This window comes from Haemorhous mexicanus, chromosome 2 (assembly GCF_027477595.1).
Source record: "Haemorhous mexicanus isolate bHaeMex1 chromosome 2, bHaeMex1.pri, whole genome shotgun sequence".
NCBI lineage: Eukaryota > Metazoa > Chordata > Aves > Passeriformes > Fringillidae > Haemorhous > Haemorhous mexicanus.
The window spans coordinates 52,311,416-52,324,488 of record NC_082342.1 but is presented as its reverse complement, the minus strand read 5'-3'; the positions used below and the strand labels follow the sequence as shown (position 1 = coordinate 52,324,488).

General features: G+C 48.3%; 1 long non-coding RNA gene across 2 annotated transcripts in view; it reads right to left on the bottom strand.

The window, feature by feature from the left end:
• LOC132323521 (uncharacterized) overlaps positions 1 to 13,073 on the bottom strand; it is a 79,057-nt gene that overhangs the window by 10,728 nt on the left and 55,256 nt on the right. Inside the window, exons 3-4 of one of the 2 annotated variants that reach the window (XR_009485361.1) lie at positions 11,055 to 11,218; positions 8,668 to 9,521 (exon numbers count right to left, since the gene is read on the bottom strand). This is a non-coding gene — a long non-coding RNA (uncharacterized LOC132323521). Of the gene's footprint in view, positions 1 to 8,667; positions 9,522 to 11,054; positions 11,219 to 13,073 lie in introns of those variants that run through there. The other variant, XR_009485360.1, reaches the window with a different exon arrangement.

Sequence of the window (13,073 nt, the reverse complement as noted above, 5' to 3'; positions counted from 1 at the left end):
CTCGTAATTCAAAAAAGCCCTTCTTTAAGCATTGACTGAGCTTGATTTAATAAAAATCCTGTCCAGCTTCCTCCAGGCAGCCCTAATGGGATGCAGAGCCTGGTGCTTCTCAGGGGCTGCTCCAGACCTGCTGTGTGTTGGCCAGTGAGATTTTTTTGTGGTGAAACAATATTGCTCTGCGGTGGAGTTGGGGAACAGGCTGGTGTTGTCCAGAATGTCTCCCCCAAGGGGTGCACGGCTTCACTTTCAGCCATGCCACCCTCTGAAAATGGAAGTGAGCAGGCAGCACCATAAAAACAGAGCAGGGCCACGGCACGGATGTCCTGGTGTCCCTGGTAGCCCCAGGGATGCTCCAGTGCCGCTGGTACCCAGCCCCCCTCCCACTGGCCCTGCCTTCCCCAGGGGAAGGAGAGAAAAGCATCAAAGACCCTAAAGTGACTTCCAACCCCCAAGTTCTCCTGGGGGGAGATCTATCCATCGTGTCCCCAGTGTGACACTGCCAAACACTTGTAGGTGCTCCTGGAGGAAAGATTGGGCATTCACTGAAATAGAGGGGGTGTTGCACTGGGGCTGGTTCCCAGAGGGTAGCCCTGACACCAGAAGCAGGACAACCACCTTCACACTTCCTAACACTGGTGTTCCCAAGAACAACAGTGATTTTTCTGGCTGCTGATTGCCTGGGAAAGCTGGAAGGACACTGGCTGACTTTTAATGCCAGGACAAGAGTGGCTGACGTCACCTTAGAAGATGAAACACATTCCTGCTGTGAGGACTGCACCAAATTACAGACCCAGATTTCCCAAGAAATTAGTGTGAGAAACACCATACAACACCACATTCACTGCAACACAGGAACTCATTAGCTGGATAGTTGAAAATGTTAATAATTATCCCATTTGACAAACCAAGGTATGTATTTCAAGCCTCAAAGTTTGCTGTGCTAAAGAAATATTAATGGCCTGCCATGTCATGATGTCCAGGGGAAAAGGATGTTTTGTAGTTTCTCCTCATGGCTCAGTTGTTTATTTAAATTACTTGGAAACTAAACCAGCAACAAACATAACCACTGCTGTTGTGAGGTGTGGTTAACAATAAGTAGATTTTATTTAGCATTACATCAAAGGATAAAATGGAGTGAAATAAAGGAAAGGGAAGTTTCTTGAGTGGTCAGTGAGCCAGATCCCAATGCCAAGACACGGAGGAGGATCAACAGAAATCCTGCAGAGCCCATCCCATCACTTGGTCATGCTGACAGAGGCAAATAAATGAGCAGCACAGATGTCAACAAAAGAGAACTACTGCATGTAGCAAAGGATGCTGCAGGTCTGTAGTGTTGGAGGGGCTCTGTTGGCTGGTGTGGGGGATGCTGGTGGCACCCTGGGGTTTTTCGTCACCTCCTGGGAGGGATTTTCTGACCAGTTGTTGTGGCTGTGCCAGGGAGGCTTGTGAGCCTTGTGCTGCTCGGCTGCCAATTCTCAGCAGCACCCCACCCAACAATAGGGAGGCATCCAGGATTTCCTGGGGAGCTTGTGGTCCCTCCAGTCAGGTGCCAAATTTCACTTTACAAAGAGCACAAGCATTCATCCAGTGGTACCTTACTGATCTGAGCATGGCTGATGCCTTTCAGCTGAATTTCAGCTGAATATTAAAGAGAAACAGATAGAAGGCAGACAATTGAACAGGAAAAGTGGGTTTAGCTGTCCAGCTGTGAGCTGCAGTGCCCTAATCCTTCCCCTTATGTGCTACAACAGGGTGTAATTCAATCCTAAATTACTGAAAATCTTGATGTTTTGTAAATCACATATCAGAGGGTATTTTATTTATACAAGCATCTACTCATTAGCAGTATCAAAATACTGGCCATACTGTGCATGCTCTGCAGGAGTTCTTGTCAGAGCTACATTTCACAGCTCAGATAGCCCCAGCTGAGAGGTGCACATAGGTTTTCCTGGCATCTCTTTTTTTGTCAAGTCCTATGACTGGGGGGGTCAAATGGAAAAGTCACATCTGAGTGAAGAAGCCTAGAGGGATATGGTGGGCAGAGGAGCAGGACGTGGGCAAGCACAGGCACCTCTACTCAAGTGGTGGCTCTGCCATCTTTAGAGACTTCCCAAAGCTGTCTTGATGGATCTCTGGGAAACCCAATCCCTCTCCAAAGTCCCTTGCTTACTGTCCCTGCAGCTTGCAGATAGTGACATTTGTGCTCTAGGCATTCTGCGCAGGTTGCTCCTAAAAGCTTCTAAAATCTTTCTCCCAGTGAAGGCTGGAGGAGCTGATGCTGCAGTAGGAAGGAGGAGAAGTAGGAGGCTTGAAAAGGTCACACCAAGGCTGCAATTTCCAAATAAGTGTGAAGGAACTGGATGCCTTAACACCCTCCAATTTAAACACTCAGTCTTGGCTGTTAATGGAGTGTGCTGTAAAACTGCATTTTCTTTACCCATTCAAGGAGAATCAGAGGGAGAGACCTCTTAATGTTAAGCAGGAGAAAACTTTTTGGCTGTGAAGGCTGTTCTTCCACACAGGAAGGTTGCTGGCAGAAAATGACAGCTTGTGGACAAACAAAGTCAGAGTGGCTGCAACAGCAAGAGCGGAGGAAGGGAAATGCAGCCTCAGATGAAAATGAGACTGTAAATAGAGAAATAACCAGTCTGAGGTGTCCATATGTTTCATGGACTCACTTCCCTCCTTTTCTAGCATTTTGCTGAGCACTATAGCAATATTCGAGCCATTATTACATTAAGAAGTCTTTCAGCTTTTCTGCCTGAAAAAATAGTCATCACTTGTAAATTGAAGGCATCACTCTCTTATCTGGTCTGCAGCCAGAAGGGCTGGAAGCAATAGAAGAAGTGTGAACTTTCTCCTTCATCTCAGAGAACATTAACTTCAAAGCCAAGCCATAAACTTTCAGATGTAATGACTATTTGTCCAAAAGAGAAACACATCAGCTTGATCAATGAGTGAAAGGTATAAAACACAGAGGTTACATTTGCTAAACACTTGGGAAAAATGTGTGGTTAGGCTTGGGTGTGTGGAGAGGGGAGTTATGACTGAGTTATTAGGGCAGGCAGGCCCAAGGGGCAGTGTGAGGATGGTTGTGGGTGGTTGTAGGTCCAGCACTGAGTGGTGTCTGTCCCGGGGGAGGCTGGGCTGCCCTGTCAGAGTGTGCTCCAGCTCGCCCTTGAGCTCAGGCCTTCACCACCGAGTGGGGACCTTGTCGCTGTGTTGGCAGCCACACTACTCTGCTTTTCCAATAAACTGTGGGAGAAAACATCTCTCCTTTCAGCTGCTCAAACAAAACATTCAGGACCACCAGCACTTCCTCCTGTGTCCTTGCTCCAGCTGTGTGAAGGCTGACTGGGAAAAAACCCCTTGTGGGTGCACTGCTTTGTCCCCTGAGCATCGCTGAGCTCCACGGCGCAGGGTCCAGCAGCACTAACACAGCCAGGCAGGCGTGCTCAGAGATTTCAGACACCTTTGGTAAGGCTCCCCACATCCTTCTTCCTATTTTTTAAACATGCTTTCCATTTTTCTGATGAAAGCTCCATGGAAATAGAGAGTAACAATGTCTTTTTGTTTCCATGGCTTTAGAGGGACAAAAAGATTTATATTATGTGACTTTTTTCCAAGGATAACCATTGCCCTTCCTGATAACATCCCTTCTCCCCTCACCCATTAGGGCTTCCAGGAGGAGTCTGGACCCCATCCTCTCCCTGGGCAGTGGGTGTGTGATCCTTGTGCATGGTACAGGTGCTCAGAGAGGACATTTGGTAGTCTTAACTCTTTGGTGAAAGTGTTTTTAGAAGGAGTAATTGGGAGGACTTGCTGCTGGGCACCGGCTTCTGCTTGCCGGGGCTCCAGGGCTGGGGAACAAGGTCCAGACCTCTGTGATTCCTGTCTGAGGATGGAGAGCAGGAAGTGCTGGAGTATGAAGAGGGATTTTGAAAGGTCTGTAACATCTTCTGCCAACATTTTTTTTGGATCAGCCCTGCATGAACAAGTGAAAGCCCGGAAGAGCCGTGTCATCCTTGAGGACAGCTGGGCTTGCTGGGGGGCAGCTCCATTTGGGATGGGAGGCAGAGGGCTGCTGCCACTGCTGGGGGGAAAAAGAGATGGGGTTGCTGGCTCCACAGGCTTCCACAGCATCCTGCTTTCTCCCTGTGCTGTGCTTGCCTGTCCCCTAAATCCCTGTGAGGTTAAAATGCCTCTATAGGGAACCAGAGAGCAAACCCGATCCCTTCTTGCTCACCACACATTTTTGTGTCCCCAGATTCCTGTTGGAGTGAATGGAACTGGTGGAGTCTACTCAGGCTCCTCACCATACAGGTGGTGTTGGGAGGAGATGGTGACTCAGCTCTTGAAGTTTCTACCTGCCTCTAGATGTGCCCTACCTCCAGAAGGTAAGTTATCTTCTCCAGGCTGTCCCCTCTACCCTCCTGAATTCCAAATTCCAAACTCCCAGCATCCTGGGGAGCAAGCCATGGGGATGGCCATGAAATGCTGGAGCTGGGGGTGTTGGTGGGGGTTGAGATGACATTCTGGAAATGTAAAGAACAACTGCATGCTGAATCCATCTGGTCACCCTCCTCCTTATGGCATATCACCTGCCCCACCTTGGTCCCAGTGGAGACTCCAGAGACAAGGGCAGGTAATACTGGGTAGAGGTGGGGCAAGAGGAGCAACAGGAGGGCACTTAAGTAATTTGTTTTAAGGGGCAGCTAGATTTACCCAGGTAAAACCAATGCAATGCCAGCAGGCTCCACATTCAGCAGATCCCCAAAGGTATTGGTGAAGCAGTGCTCAGCCTCCCTTGCAACACCTCTGCTTGAGGGAGGCAGCTGGATGCTGGGCTCCTTTTCCAGTGTGGAGCTGTACCTGTGCTTTGTAGGTGTGTTGTGTATTTAGGTCTGGTCTCTGCCACGGGATCCACTGTAGCAATCCCTTTTATGTGCCTGGAGTCCCATTTTCTATCCCCACTGGATCATGTCCTGGGCTTCAAAGCACATGGGGAGCAGTGACCTGTTTTATTGCATGGTCATAAAGCAGTTGCCCTTCTCTGCTCCTGAATATGAATAATAGACAGTATGTATGAATAATAAATAGCAGTGATATTGTTATATTTTTACATGGAGGCCTGCCAGAGGGTCTTTTTGAGTATGAGACTTGAGATTTAGTCTGAGAAAAAGGAAGCAGAAAACAAGAATCCTGACAGTTTTCTACCTGGCTGTGCAGCTGTGCTGAGAGAGGTGCCCTGCAGATCAAAGGGAACCCGCTCCCGTTCTCCCCAGGTGCTGCAGTGCTTCCCCTATTAGAGCAGATATTGGTTATCAGGCAGCAGTGCTGTGAGCAGCACAAATGTGCACTTTGCTCTCCAGAGGCTATGGCAGCCAGAAGGATGCCAGATTAGATTTAGGAAAGCACATATGGATGTATTGCCTTCTTCAGCCTTGCACCATTCCTTAAAATCCTCTGTTGCTCTGGAGGAAGACAGAAAGCACGGCTGTGGACAATCACAGCTGTAGAGGCATAATTGCAATTGCTGTCTCAGAGCTGCTTAGTGCTTCTGATAATCCTTGAGACCTGCAGTGAGTCAGTACATGATGAAGGGAGAGCATTTTGGGGCAGGGATACTCCATAGAAGTATTAAAAAAACTACCTCCAGTTTACATTTCACTGAGAGGAAAGGTGCTCTGCGGCAGCACCCGCACAAGTTCAGACTGAAGCCCAGACTTCCCACTTCGGGATTCCAGGTGTTTGGAGAGTGTCTCTGACACCAAATCCTATACCATGTCTTCCCCTGAAGGCTGAGATGCCACCATAGCTCATCTCTCAACCAATTAATGGCCAGAACTACAGCTCCTGTCCACTGACAGCGAATCCCACCAGTTCACCTCACATGTTCACAGGGGCGTTTAGCTGCTGGGGAGGTAAACAGGAAGGTGACAGGAGTGACGTCTCATTTCAGTGTTGGGATCTCCTCCTTTCTTTCAGTGCTTCAGCAAAACCTCCCTCTAAGCCCCATACACTGCGTAACAGATGGCACATCTGTTTCTATTTCCAGGGTGATCTCACTAATCACGTTTTAAGAATCCAGCATCCAGGGTTAATCAACACGAGCTGAATTACAGCAAAGGTTCCTACAGCAGTGGAAAAATCCTGTGCAACTCCCTTTCCTCAAGTTATCCTCTTGGATAGTGGGGTTTATCCTCTGCCTGAATTCTGCCTAAATCCTCATGATCCCTGCAAAGCCAAGGCCTCTTTCCAAAAAGCTTCTGCCTCTTGGGGCCTTTGTCTATTTGACAAGGCAGATCTTCCAATAGTTGATTTTCTGTTTGGCAATCAAACTAAAGGCTAAAAAAGCATGATACAGGTCAACCCCAAACCCCTCACGGGAATGAAAAGGGAGAGTCCCAAGGAAACTTTGTCCTCAGCCACAAGGCCTATGAAGAGAAGCTATCACCCACTGCAATCCACTGCCTACAACACAGCCTCAGAGCACACAGGATGCAAGTTCAAATCCCTTCTGTTTCTCATATGGAAAATATTTTAAAAAAGCTTTCCTGGAAGCAATATCACACCCAGTGTGCCAGGCAGCACCGGAGGCACATGGAGATGGAGCACAAAGAGGCAGGAGACTGGCTGTGCCTTGCTGTGCCTATACTGCTCAGCATAAAGCCCAGGGCAGAGTGGCACCCCTGGGCTTGCAGGCACTGTGCCTAGAGCTTGCTTCCCAAGGAGAACATTCACCTTGGCAACTGCTCCTTGGAGTGATCCACACCAAAGGCCCAGAGTTAGCAGAGAGCCCAGCAGACAATGAGCACAAATCCAGGGCTGGAGTCCATCTCTTCTTTGCTGGCGATGTAGCTATGCCTGTCAGATGTGTCTACAACATCAGACACAGCTCCCCAGCTGACTCTGGGTCCTCATCCTTGACTGTTCCCGTGGTGTTGGTCAGCACATGCCTATGCTGTCCTCTGGACCAGGACAAGCAGCTCCCTCCGGCCACCAAGCAGTGCTGCTCTGGGCATGGATACTCCTGGGACAACTTGCAAGAGCCACATGAACGAGCTCTGCCTCATTTCCCTCAGGATGTTCCTCCAGTGTGGTCCCACCAGCCTTTCCATCTTCCAGCTATTATGAATGCTCTCATGCCTCAATCCAGGCCATGCTACACACCCTATGTAATTCAGCACTGGTGAGCTATAGCATCATCTTCCTGGGCATTTTATGCTGGGATAAAAACCCACCAAACTTACAAAAATACTTTGGTTTGCTCTTAGGTCCATAGGCCCAACACACAGGGCCAAGCTAAGCTGGAGTCAAGTGCCATGCTGTGCTGTCAAATTCAGCCTCCTTTTTGTTGGCTGGCTCTCAGCAGCCAATGCTACTCTGAAACAACTGTTCTTGTCCACTACCTACCAGATCCCAGGCCTGCTCTCTGGGGCAGGCAGTTTAGTCCTGCTGGTATTCCTGCTCTATCTGGTCCAATAAACTGTGTAAATAATTCTACCCTGAGCAGGAGGATTAGGAGAGCCCCGTTGCAGGCTGTCCTGTGGTTTGGCCACACTCTGAAGACACAGCATGTTGGGTAAATCCTTGCTCCAGCTGAGGTTTCCTTTTGAGATCAGCTTAAAAAAAAAAAAAAAAAAAAAAAAAGTAAAAAGAACCTCAAACCAACAAAGCAAGCCATTTTTATGTTTCTAATTTTTGGGGCTAATTCTGATGAATGGTTGCACACCAATTGGCAGATAGCTTCAGTCAATCAAAAACTGTGCTTTTCAGTGGGTAAGCTGTTCTTCAGACATCATCGGCTCTACTTGTACCCCCTTCCCACTGCCACAGGAGAGGGAAGGGGTACTGCAGGTACTGCTTCATGTAAGATCCTTGCTGCCCTGGCTCTGATGTAGCCACCAGATGGTCTCACCCTCTGCCTGCTCTTCTGCTTGGAGACATTAAGGACCTTCAGCAGTTACCATCTCTCACTCTGGGCAGCTTCTTCCTCAGCTGCACCTCTCGCACTGCTGTCAGAATGGCCATGGTGAGTCTGTCATGACTTGCTCACTTAATTTCCATACTGAGCATTTTTAGCTACCATAAGTGGCATTTCTGTGTCCTCCTTTCAGGACACACATCTTTATGAGCCCATCAGGTTATGCCATCTGCTGTCTGTTAGAATGTAAACACCTTCTTAGGGACAGGTACATGCACAACAATGGTAATGTTTGTTACCAGGACATGGCAGTGAGCCCTGATTTTTTGCCACCTCCATCACCATATGCACCAGCATCTCCCAGAGTCCACTGGTGCCATGACAGGCTGGTGGCTGGGGTGCTTGTAGGGTGGGCACAGCCAGTGGGGGTGACAGCCACGTGTTTGTAGGGGTGCTTCTTTTAAAGCTGATTTATTTTAGCAGGACTTTTACAGAGTGTAGCTGGCCAGCAGACATGGCAGTGTCCAGGCTCTGGTGACAGACTCACAAGGAAACTCTGGGGCTGGCAACAGGATCCTGGAACTCTTTGGGGACCACCTAGTTAACCCTGCTTTGGCTGACCTTGCTCAAGTAGAGGACTTGGCCTGGGTGATCTCCAGAGGTGCCTTTCAACCTCAGCCTTTCAGTGAGACTTATTTAAACCTCTGTCATAAAGCACAGATTGGATATTCAGGTGTATCTATTCAAGTATTCCATAAATTCTCGACTCAATACAGGAAATTTGGCTTTCAAGTCCAACAGCACATTGAACCTTTACCAGGCTGAAAGGCCAGAGTTTCATAAGAGTTTTAACAACCTAACAAACCAGGGAAGTACAAAATATGCCATGCAAGTCAGATGTTTCTATGCAACAACCATATGATCCAAAGTTTCTCAAACAAAACCATTTGCTGTCAAGACAGAGTGGAGCCAAATCAGTGTGATTCAAGGTTTTAGAGTCAATTTTGTAAAATGTCAGAAGGAGTTACTTAGTGCCACCCAGTGTTGGCAGCTAGAAAAAGGAAGGTTAAATATGGTTACAACTGGGTGTAGACCAGTGAAACAGGAAAAAAAACCCAACCCAGCTCTTGCTTTTTCTATTAGGGGTGAGTAATGTCACAGAAGCTGGGTAGCACCAGCATTCAGGGATAGGTGTCCCAGAGCTGAAATGAAGTTTAGCCATCTTGTTTAAAAAAACCCCAAAACCTCTACTTTTTATATTCACTTTTCAAAGCAGGTAATCAGTTTGAGATGCAGATGGTCTCTTGTCACAAGACTCACTACCCGAGTCTGACATCTGTCTAGTGAGAAAGTTGCACTGACTTGTCTGGTCAGATGTTCAGGAATTTAGATGAGACACAACAACATAAAATATGTCTCTTTCCTAGAATAAATAGAGTACAGTTAAACATTACTCTTTCCCCCCTTCCTGCCTTTGTCTCAGGTGCTGCATATGACTTGTCTTTTCTCATGTATATCAGGCATAGAAATACTCTCCCAGTTATCATCTTGGGATGGCTGAAGAATTGCATGTCTGCTTTTGCCCTTCCATGGACTGAAGAAAATCACAGAATGGTTTGGGTTGGGAGGAGCTTTAAAGACCATCCAGTTCCAACTCTCCTGCCATGAGCAGGGACACCTTCCACTAGACCAGATTGCTCCAAGCCCCATCCAACTTGGAACACTTCCATATAAAGTTAGAGTGTCATGGTCCCATTTAACAGATGTGGAAAGTGAGATGTGAGCAGGCATTCCCATTCTCATCATAGCCCCATCCCAGGAGAGCTGGGCCTGGCCAAGATGGGATGGAGGAGATATGGAGCCAAGAACCCAAGTGGGAAAGAGAGGAAGGGGAAAGCAAGGCCCAAAGATGCCCCAAAAACACGGGTTGCTGGCAGGGTGAGGGCATCCCAGGGTTGTGGCTTCACCTCTAGTGGCACAGAAACCCTCCTACCATTTTGGGCTTATTCACTCTGCCCTGAAGTATTGTCGTTGCCCAGAAGGAAAATTAAGAAAACAGAGGTTTGAGTGGTTCTCTGCTGGTTCTTTATTTCATCCCTAGAAAAGGAGGGCCAAGGGAAGACTGACGCAGGAGTTTATCTCAGATTGATGCAACAAAAAAAAACAACAGTGAAGTGAAGGGTGGCTGCCCTCTGAAACAACCTCACTTCCATGAGCTGCCACGCTGATGACCCATGCTTGTGGGTGTGAGGACAGGCATTTTTACTTTTTTCTCCTACCCATGGAGCCATCTATCTCCCAGTCAAACAGCCTATCCCTTGGATTTGCGCTTGCTGAAAACAAGTCTCCTTTCTCACTTACCTTTCACTGACCACTGGGAAACAGGCTGGGCAGTATGGCCACAGGCCACAAGCCAAAAACTCCTCTTCTGGGGCCAGCACACTTGGGGTGTTTTTTTTCTTTTCTCACCAGTCCCATGAGGCTCCTGGAGGACCTGGGTGCTGGGCTAGCTCTGCTGGCTTTTGTTGGAAGACCTCCACAATCACTACTAATTACATCTGCATTTCTCACTAGGGCCCTACATGTCCTAAGTGCTCTCCATGCTCTCCACAGCTATGAGAATCTCAGTCTTCCTCCCACGGAGCTCACAGTTTACAACCCAAGGTGGGAAATCACTAATTCCTGTGATGGCTGTTCAGCCTTTGCCTCAGGAATTCATCAAAAAGAGAATTTTCTCCAAGAGGGCCACAGGACACAGTGTGCACACAAAAAGCTGGTAGAGGAAGGAGAACAGACAAATACATCATTCTTGAAAATAAAAAAAAAAAAAAAAAAAAAAAGAAAGAAAAAAAGTGTATGTCCCTTCAGTTAGGAAGGTTTACAAAGTAGTTTCACAATAAGAAACAGCGCCTGCTCCAGAGATTTTACAGTCCCAGCAATCAGAATGAAATAGCAGGAAGGGGAAAGGCAGAAGCAGGAGACCTGTGATTCCCTTGCCTTACACGGAGCAACTGTGTTCAGTTTGCAGGTCCAAGGCATTTTTAAGCCTATAAATAAACTGGGGACGTTAATGAAGCCATTAATCTCCGCTGGCCGCCGTCCCAGCTATTTTCAGTGACGAGGTTACCTTGCCTCTCCCAGCAGAAGTAGGTCTCGAGGGGAGGGTCGGGCGAGCAGCAGGGACGGATGCCGTGTGCCCGGGCCACCGCCCTGGGCTGGAGGACACTGCCACCGTCCTTGGCAGCCCACCAGGAGGAGGTGTCCCGAGCGCCAGCCCTCCTGGCTCCTGGCCTGCAGGGAAACACACGAAAACAGACGTCAGATAATAAACAACGAGAAAAGGCAGAGCACTGCCGGCTGCAGGGGAGGCTGGTGACTGCTCCTGCCTGCAGCCCTTACGGCAGAGGTGCCTTCTTCACCTCCTACTAGGAGATACCTCCGATGGAGACCCTCTGCTCCTCTGGAGCTGCCGGGAGCCTGCTCCCCCACCTCTGCCTTTCCGAGGACAGAAAGTGGCAGAGCTCGGAGCTAGAGAGTAGAGGGGGAGCGTGGGAGGGGCAGGCCAGGGCATCCCAGCATACCGGTCTAGGGCAGGGAATGGCCGGGGTGCAGGTCCCTGCGGAGGGCAAGGTCTGCCCCGAGACAGCTTCCTGCCCCTCACTGCAACAGTCAGTGCTTCCCTCGCAGGCAGAGGGGGAGAAGAGGTCCCTCTCTTTTCCACCCAGGAGGAGCAGGAATGTCATGCACTTGGATGGTAAAAGCTGCTTTTTCTCCTTCCTGCCGTGAGGAGAAGTCCCAGGACAGCATCTGCTTGGGAAAAGAGCGGCCCAGCGTTTGCCTTCAGTGCTCACATGGCACCCAGAGCTGGTTTGCCTGTGCGCAGTGGTAGCCCTGAGGTTCATCTTACAAAGGTACCCCTTACAAATGCTTGCCTCCTCTCACAAAGTATACCATGCTTTTGTTTATTTTACTATTTCTTTCACAATATGCCAGGAAGAAATTTATTCCTAGCAGTAAATGAGGTTCACATTCACTGGAAAGAGGTGCCTTTGAGAACCACGTCTACACATTGCTTACCTTTGACCTGCCCCCTCAGGTATGGTCAGATACACCACACAGGGTTAGAGAAATTAATGTTCCTGTACCACCAGAAAACAACACTGGCCAACTTATTCTTTCCTATTCTGCAATGAGCTCAAGATGTCGAGACATTTGCCAAATAATATCACAAAAGAATTGTTCACATGCTGGTCCCAGGTGACATTTGGCTACTGTAGCTATTAGGACTTATTCTCCCAAAGCATTCAGTGGCACAGGACTTTTTCCCCAATCTCCTCAGAAAATACACGCTGTTTTCTGTTCTTTGTGTTGCTTAGTAATGTTTCCTGAATTCTGAATATCTATAGTGGTCTGACTGCCAGTTGCTCATAACGTACCATCTAGAAAGAATTAAGAAAAATTTGGATGTTTTTCTTACCTTCTTACAATGATATTTTGGGGCCAGAGGCAGCAATTTCTCTGTGGAAGACCCACTTCACCTGATGTGCCTTGCAGCTCACAAACAACACAACCTGTTCACTCTCAGGAACTGCTAAGAAATGCATTTCATTTACTTGAGTTTTGCTATTGTGTCTCAGCTATATCCAGTGGACAATCTGAAGGCACTACTTATGCCACAGCTTCCCTGCTGCAGTTGCTCTCTGGCCTCTTTTAGGGATCATGCAGGATATGACTATTTGAAGGAGGCCTGGGTGCCTCGTGCATGGCAAAGTTTGGTCCTGCCTACAGCCACTTTGGCAAGCAGAGATACTCCTGGATCCTGCATTGTGCAGTGGCTCTGTGGAGTGGGGCTATGGACTCCCGTGTGAGTGGCAATCTGAGACACCAACCCCAGTGACAATTGACAGGAAATTTCTTTCCTACTTTAATGAGTCTACACAATGTTAAGCTTTTTTTGCAAAGCTGTCACAAAGGCTCCTGACTGATCCCTACTGCCTGTAACTGGTACTTTGGGGAGCTCATCAGCCTCATCGCACTCTTGAGAATGTGCTCTTCCAAACTTGCTGATGAAGGGCAGCAGGGAGCAGGCACTGCAGTGATTCTTTGGCTCCACAGAAGTGCCTGTTGGTCACATCCCCAGCAGCTT